This window comes from Saccostrea echinata, unplaced genomic scaffold (genome assembly GCF_033153115.1).
Source record: "Saccostrea echinata isolate AGI-Se365-2 ecotype Australia unplaced genomic scaffold, CSIRO_AGI_Sech_v1 ptg000029l, whole genome shotgun sequence".
Lineage (NCBI taxonomy): Eukaryota > Metazoa > Mollusca > Bivalvia > Ostreida > Ostreidae > Saccostrea > Saccostrea echinata.
The window spans coordinates 146,453-155,108 of NW_026889778.1; positions in this window are offsets into that span (position 1 = coordinate 146,453).

Here is an 8,656-nt window from a genome sequence, read left to right on the forward strand (position 1 = left end):
AAACCATTTGGACAGTGAAAGAGATGTAGTAAAATCTAGTAAAATTATTGGCCATGATATCGTTTGTTTTTGTTTTGTTTTGTTTTGTTTTTTTGTTTTGTTTTTTTTGTTTTGTTTTTTTTTTTTTTTTTTTTTTTTGCATTGATATAATGGATCTGAAATTGAACATTTCGTAAATTCTAAGGTCGATACAATGACCATGTTTTCCGACACAGTCTGTCGTTGTATCAAATTTAGACTGACGTCTTTAACACAGATTGTTAGGCCTTTATTTTCACAATAAAATGTCCACGAACTTTTCGTTTTCCAGATCAGGACAAGGGAAACAAGGTGGATCTGGGCGGTCGACAGAGGATGTTTACTCCTCCATGGCACACAAACAGTCCATCACAGTCCATCACTGAGTACACCTTTCCGTAGACAACGAGAAGATTTTTGATTAGAAAGCTAGGGACATCCTTTCCCTATGGAGGTAATGACAATGTGGATAGTGTTGGAAATCCAGTCCACAGTGTAACAATGTAAACGTGATGGGACTTTTTAACCATACACAGAGACGTAAGCGTAGTCATGGGCATCGGTCTTACAATAAACCTTTAATACACGATGTCTCTTTTGATTCATTACTATCTTACGTAAATCAACAGTTAGGTCTACATCATATTCGCACCAAATTTTACTCTGTCCCTTTGAAACTTTTAAATAGTCTTCTTGAAAAGGTCAAGAAAAGTCCAGTTTTTGATTCCTCGACACCAGAATATAGGCTGGGATCTGTGATTATGGATATTGCAAATCATAGGCTTTTTAAACCTCCGCGTTTTACTGAAGAAAATACAGCTAAAACAATCCGTTTTTTCCTTAAAATTCAATATGCCAACAAAGGGACGCGGTTAATATAAGTAATATTCTTAATCACAAAAGGGTCCAGTTAAAGACTACACCTTGTATTTCCAACAAATATACATCGACTATTGCTTCCAAACTTTTAATTACAAGAAAACAAGAAACAAACAGGGCCTGGATATCGAATATCTGAAACATAATCCTCCATCGTGTTCATGTTCTTCTTCGCCCTTTAACTATAGTCCTGCTGGACACGCTATTACTGGTGACGTAAATATAGTTTATATTGAGGACCTTAGATCACTAATTTTAAAAGGTCCTAAATTTAGGGAACCCCGATCCTTCAACTGGCGTCGGAATTACATACATTTTATGGATTCTGTAGAGGACTACGCCAGGCGATTGGGCCAGACATGAAAAAGAAGACCTTGATACTTTGTCAGAATGGATTAAATGTATCAGATGTATGTTAAAATCACGCATTAAAAGATTGAAGGGCAACATGAGAACCATCTATCCTTCTATTTTGAATATTTTTGATATTCCAAACAACCAAAATGAATTTGAATTACTATATTTATCTTGGATTCCGAAACTTCAGAAAAATCCTTACAAGCAAAGATACATAGCGGGTTCCAGTAAATGTTCAACCAAGCCTCTTTTTTTACTCCTCACTAAGATATTAACAGTGGTGAAGGAGAAACTTCAAGAGTACTGTGCAATAATATATTCGAGAAGTGGTGTAAATCAGATGTGGATACTTAAAAATTCCAAGGAACTTTTGGAAAATTTGAAATCACAAGATTTTACCAAAATCAACAGCTTAAAAACTTACAACTTTTCTACTTTATACACAACCATTCCCCAAGATAAATTAAAGTCCAGGCTTTTTGATATCATTGACAGCTGCTTTTTCAATAAAAATGGAACTCGTAAATATACTTACCTTGTCACTGGTCATTTGCAAAATTATTTTGTTTAAAAAAATTCTGATTATACACACAAGTACTCTGCATTTGACATTAAAAAGACCCTTGAGTTTCTGATTGACAATATCTATGTGGTTTTTGGAGACCAGGTCTTCCAACAATCTATTGGAATTCCCATGGGTACCAATTGTGCTCCGTTTTTAGCACACCTTTTTTGTATTCATATGAAGCAGAATTTGTCCAAAATCTTGCACGTGAAAAGAAGAAAACACTTGCTGTGGCCTTCAACTCGACATTTAGATATATCGACGATGTATTGTCAATTAACAATGGCTATTTCAATTCTTATGTCGATATGATATATTCTGGTGAGCTTGAGATAAAAGATACCACAGATTCTGACACATCTGTTTCATATTTGGATATTTTACTTGAAAAAGACGTTAATGGTAATCTAACAACCAAACTTTATGATAAACGTGATGACTTTAACTTTTCAATCGTCAACTTCCCTTACTTATGCAACAATATACCTTCATCACCTGCATCCGGGGTACATATCTCTCAGTTGATTCGATACGCAAGAGCAAGCTCTACGTATGTACAATTTCTAAAACGAAGTAAATTATTGACAAACAAGTTGATGAAACAAGAATATCAGCTGTCTCGTTTAAAGTCATCATTTCGTAAGTTCTATGGTCGATACAATGACCTTGTCAGCAAATACAATTTATCATTGAGTCAAATGCTGACTGAAGTTTTTCATACTAATTGTTAGGCCATTATTTACACACTGAATTGTCGACGGATTTTTCCGTTATTTCCCGATCCTGACAAGGAGCACACGGCGGGTGTGACCGGTCGGCAGGGAATGCTCACTCCTCCATGGCACCTGATCCCACCTCTGATGTTTAGAGGTCCGTGTTTGCTCTGCTCCTATTTTGTATTGTTTAATGGACTTTTGAGCTTGAATACTGTTCGTTATCTCCATATATTTCATTCACATCTCAGCTTTCAGGACAGTTATTTTCAAGAAAGCAATTTCGAGCTACTAGCTTAAAGTGCTCTTTTTTATTATTTAGTCAATTACAAGCTATAATTTTCTAATGGTTTAGAATGATCCTTGTCATTAAGCTTAAATGAATATTAATATTATTACTAAATCCTCACCATGTGAAAATTGTATCTTATGTTTTGCATTATATACTAAAAGATAATAAGAACAGAGAAAATAGAGAATATAGAAAATCACAAGTTATAATTCAATCAATCTCAAATTAATCATTAATTAAAAATTTTTAAAAAAAAATACAAAAAAAAAATCAGCAAAGAGATAAGAATATAATTTAGAATCAATTATGTTGAAAATACAATTGTTAATACCACATAAATCAGAAGTGTCAGAGAAAAAAATCGTATCTTCTCGAGAGGGACCTTAAAAAACAAACAACCAAAGAAGCAAACAGAAAGAAACATTACAATTTTACATACTGTTATCAGAGTAATATCTCCAACCGGCCTCATCAGACAGCTCAGACGTTAATCTTTTCTTGTGGATACGACATTTCTTCATTTGATAGTTGAAACTAAAGAAGACGCCCTCCCTTTGACACATCGCGGCGCACTCGGTCAATGAATGGGAATTAAGTTCGTAATTTGATTTCTTGTCTTTAAATTCCGGTTTCGCGGTATATTTCAGAGAAATAATGGTAGCTTTAGATAAAGCTATGAAGCCGACAATTAAAGAGATAACACGCTGGTTGCTCATTTTTTCCCTTTCTTTTTAAAAGAAAAATGTAACTGCTGCGTTCCAGTGAAATTTTGTTAAATGGTCTTTTAACCGCCAAATATATATATATATATATCAGAACCTAAAATAATGACTGAGAAGTGATTGGCTAATTGTTACGTACTCTGTATTTTACGATTGTTGAAGTATCGATTTTATTGAAGTTAGTATGAGTTGTCATAAATGTTAACTTTGCAATTGAGATGCAAAATACCACAATGAAAAGTTTGCTGTTTTATAACATAGTTTATGTCTCTTATGTTAAACTACTGTCGTGTGTTTTTTTAGTTAGCTGTCTTTGAAGTATCGATTTTTTTATATATATTTTCTTAATTCAACATACTAGTAAGCCTTTTACTCTTAATGCAATTAAAATTCAGCTAATTCGGTTTTTAAGTTCAAAGAAACAATTGTCTAATTCTTAGATATATTAAGAATTTATTTTATACATTAACCTCCAAATGTCAATGAAACACGTTACACCATCATTGGTTTATTTACTCTTGAATTTAATTTTTCGGACAACAATCCTGAACACAAGGTAGAAAAACATTACGTAGACTTTGTTATACACAATCTTAAAAGAAATCTAAGGCGTTTTAAAAAAAATCTGTCAAAAATGGCATGTTTTTACGATACATGCTCTAAACACCAAAAATAGAAACATAATTTGGAAGATATTTATCTTTAATTTGAGTAGAGGTACCATACTTACATCCAATTCCATTGAATTTTTGCCAAGCCCCACTCTTTGAAGCCCAATAAACATACGAACGTAAGTAGGTTAATTTTTCTCCTTTGACTAGTCATTGTATTTATTGAAATCTATTTATATGTGAAAGGAGAAATTTGTACCTAACAGCGCTCATATGATGTGTTTTAAACAATTGTCCTATTTAGCATATGTAGGCCTTTCACATTATGAACAGATCGATGAAACTATTTTTCTGAAATAAGAATAAAGTACTGTGCAACAATATATTCGAGAAGTGGTGTAAATCAGATGTGAATACTTAAAAATTCCAAGGAACTTTTGGAAAATTTGAAATCACAAGATTTTACCAAAATCAACAGCTTAAAAACTTACGACTTTTCAACTTTGTACACAACCATTCCCCAAGATAAATTAAAGTCCAGGCTTTTTGATATCATTGACAGCTGCTTTTTCAATAAAAATGGAACTCGTAAATATACTTACCTTGTCATTGGTCATTTGCAAAATTATTTTGTTAAAAAACATTCTGATTGTTCACACAAGTACTCTGAAGTTGACATTAAAAAGATGCATGAGTTTCTGATTGACAATATCTATGTGGTTTTTGGAGACCAGGTCTTCCAACAATCTATTGGAATTCCCATGGGTACCAATTGTGCCCCGTTATTAGCAGACCTTTTTTTTGTATTCATATGAAGCAGAATTTGTCCAAAATCTTGTACGTGAAAAGAAGAAAACACTTGCTGTGGCCTTCAACTCGACATTTAGATATATCGACGATGTATTGTCAATTAACAATGGCTATTTCCATTCCTATGTCGATACGATATATCCTTGTGAACATGAGATAAAAGATACCACAGATTCTGACACATCTGTTTCATATTTGGATATTTTACTTGAAAAAGACGTTAATGGTAATCTAACAACCAAACTTTATGATAAACGTGATGACTTTAACTTTTCAATCGTCAACTTCCCTTACTTATGCAGCAACATACCTTCATCACCTGCATCCGGGGTATATATCTCTCAGTTGATTCGATACGCAAGAGCATGCTCTACGTATGTACAATTTCTAAAACGAGGTAAATTATTGACAAATAAGTTGATGAAACAAGAATATCAGCTGTCTCGTTTAAAGTCATCATTTCGTAAGTTCTATGGTCGATACAATGACCTTGTCAGCAAATACAATTTATCATTGAGTCAAATGCTAACTGAAGTTTTTCATACTAATTGTTAGGCCATTATTTACACACTGGGTTGTCGACGGATTTTTCCGTTATTTCCCGATCCTGACAAGGAGCACACGGCGGATGTGACCGGTCGGCAGGGGATGCTCACTCCTCCATGGCACCTGATCCCACCTCTGATGTTTAGAGGTCCGTGTTTGCTCTGCTCCTATTTTGTATTGATTAATGGACTTTTGAGCTTGAATACTGTTCGTTATCTCCATATATTTCATTCATATGATAAGTGAGGAACCGTTGTGGCTTTCTGACTGACCAATGTGCTAAATAAAATGCATAAAGAGGGGGTACCACAAAATACCAGGGAAATGTCATGCATGGAAAAAGGCATTTCGTTTAATTGTTTTCTGATTGACAATATTTTTTGTATTTCGGTCAAAGATTAGACCCGAGTCAACAATTCCCTGCTCATTATTACAAAGAATCGATTTATAAACATAAACTGTATAATTTCATAGTTTTTAAGGCGTCGGTAAGTAATTGGCTACATGTATTCCCGAACATCAGTGAATACAAGTTTCATGTGCATTTTTGGACCCAAAACAATAAACGCTGAGGTTCCATGCGTATAATCTTGTATAAAAAAGTTTTGCTGAACATTCAAAGTTTGGAATGTAGTGTAGACAAGTAAGAGGGCCGTTCAAAAATTACGGGGACTTGTTGCACATAAAAAAATATTTTACGACATAATCGGGCAAAATGTCACACATAATATAAAAGACTCTTTACTTATATGGTCTTCAAAATTTCATATCAAAATATTGTAAATTGATATAAATTTTAGGTGATTTAACAGAACATATCATTAAGTCACGGTGCAGTAAAATCATCGACTTCACGCTCATTATAGAAAATGTGAGATTTCATTTTTTTCAACATTTTCCCTCAGAGTTCGATCCTGTACAGTTTCAGTTACATTATCTACTCAGTATTAACATCCATATACCATTTCCTGTCAAGTTTAAAATCTATAAAACAAATATATCTTATTCTTTTAGTTTTAATCCCGTATTTATGAGATACAGTATGACGTTGGTCACTCTCAATCAAGTTCTCAACAGTCCAAATAAAGTTTCGTCGATGATCTTCTTTCCATCCCTTCCCGTATAGCCTTTCACAGAGGTCTAACCGTCTAGAATTCCAGTTTGCTATTTGTAGACAAATGTCGGGAATATCCTGGTTTACTACATGTTTTTTCATGCATATTTTTGATCTGTGTTGGCGATTTCTCGATTATACATACACATAATTTGACAAAAGTGCGGTGCTCCGTCAATTCAGGAGACGTCATTTTCGCAGTTGTTTTCACGGGAATTGCATCGGAGAAAAATCACTATATTTCTGTTAGTACTGCAAATATTACGTCAGAAATCTAAATACATAATAAAAGAACAATATAAAGATACATTTGGGAAAATTGTCGAAAAATATCGCAAACTATAGAAAATAAATGAGTAAAATTTTGAATTCCAATTCTTTGTGTTTCAATTTTTTGTCGTGCTCCGTACCTCTCCATCAGCGATATCAAAACAACGATAATTTTAGGAGAAATTTTTAAAATCCAGAAATTTTGCCAAAAATTATTGGAATCTTTAAGATATATGTTTCTGTGAAATCTCATAACTATATGACGTCTGTAAGGGTAAATAATAGCAGAGTCCGCGTAATTTTTGAACGGCCCTCGTAGAGCTTTTTTTACAAAGCTTACCGTCATTAGCAACAACCTTCAACAGTAAACTGACCTACACCTATTAGGCCGTATTATTCTTGACAATTTCTTGGTTTTGTATTTCTTCAGTAGCTTTTACTGGTATTAGCCTTACTAAGTTAAAGGTTAACCAGACGCTCGGCTATCTCCGTAAACTTCGACTCTGCTCCCGAGACGAGATCATTCGGAAAACCTCGACTGATTCTGTCACCTTCTTCAAACAAAATAAAGTTCAAAACAAAGGGGAAAAAAAGAATAAATACAAGTTCTAAAGCTTTCATACAATAAAGATGAATTCTGTTTACAATGAAAACAAAAAACGTTTTTAGTTATTGCTATAAAAAACTAGCATATTTTTTTTTAAATTGATTACTGTTAATTTCGACTGTTCGTTTTGTCATATTTTTTGACGATTGAAAATTTTGAAAAATTGTTAAGTCGTACGAAAATTAGATCATCAGAAAATTATCTCCCTTGTCTTGAACAGCTTTTCAACCGATGAAATAATTGAGAATTTTCTCATCATGCAATCACAAAAGAGAGAAATTGCATAGTCAGGAGACTGTAAAAAAACTTCCACTCTGTATACCATCTTCCAAGGAAGACGATAATAATGTTTCAATTGACCTAAAACACATGTCTCTGATAAAATTTAAACGGGTAGTAAACCAGCATGTTTGCCGTTCAGTCATCGGATTAGACAACTGTTCTCGGTATAAGTGACAATATGCGAAATAATAACAATAGCAATATATGGTAGATTTCTCGGACATGCATATCCCTCTATTTTACTAAGACCCGCCTATTCTCTTTCCATAAAAAACATTATCACAAAACAGGCCGACTTTAGTTATAATGGGGTATAAATATTCATAGATAATGCAATAATTCTCAAATTCATAATATGTCGGAAGTATGAAACTATTAAAAAGACGTCGTATTTATTCCCTCTTGTTTGAAAATTATCAAAATCATTGTGTATTAAATGTAAATCGTCGTAGAAAAATGGGACACAGACAGTAGTCATCTTTTACAACTTTATAACTTTTTGACAAAGGAAGTTCAACTAATAAAATTTTGATTACAATAAAACATTTTTTTTAAAGTTGTTTGATAAACAATCACTCAATAGTAGGGTTACTTATTTTTCACAAATAATAAATATATCCTGTAATAATTAAAAAAAACCCTTTCATTACAAATTTTATTTCATCAAACAAACTCAGCAATTTTACTATTTTCATCATGTCTAATTAATTTAACACCCAAAAACTTATATGACAGTCAATTAAAAATAATATTCAATTGCTTATTATGCTTAAACTTCATTTCATACAATATATATATATATATATATATATATATATATATATATATATATATATATATATATATATATATATATATATATATATATAT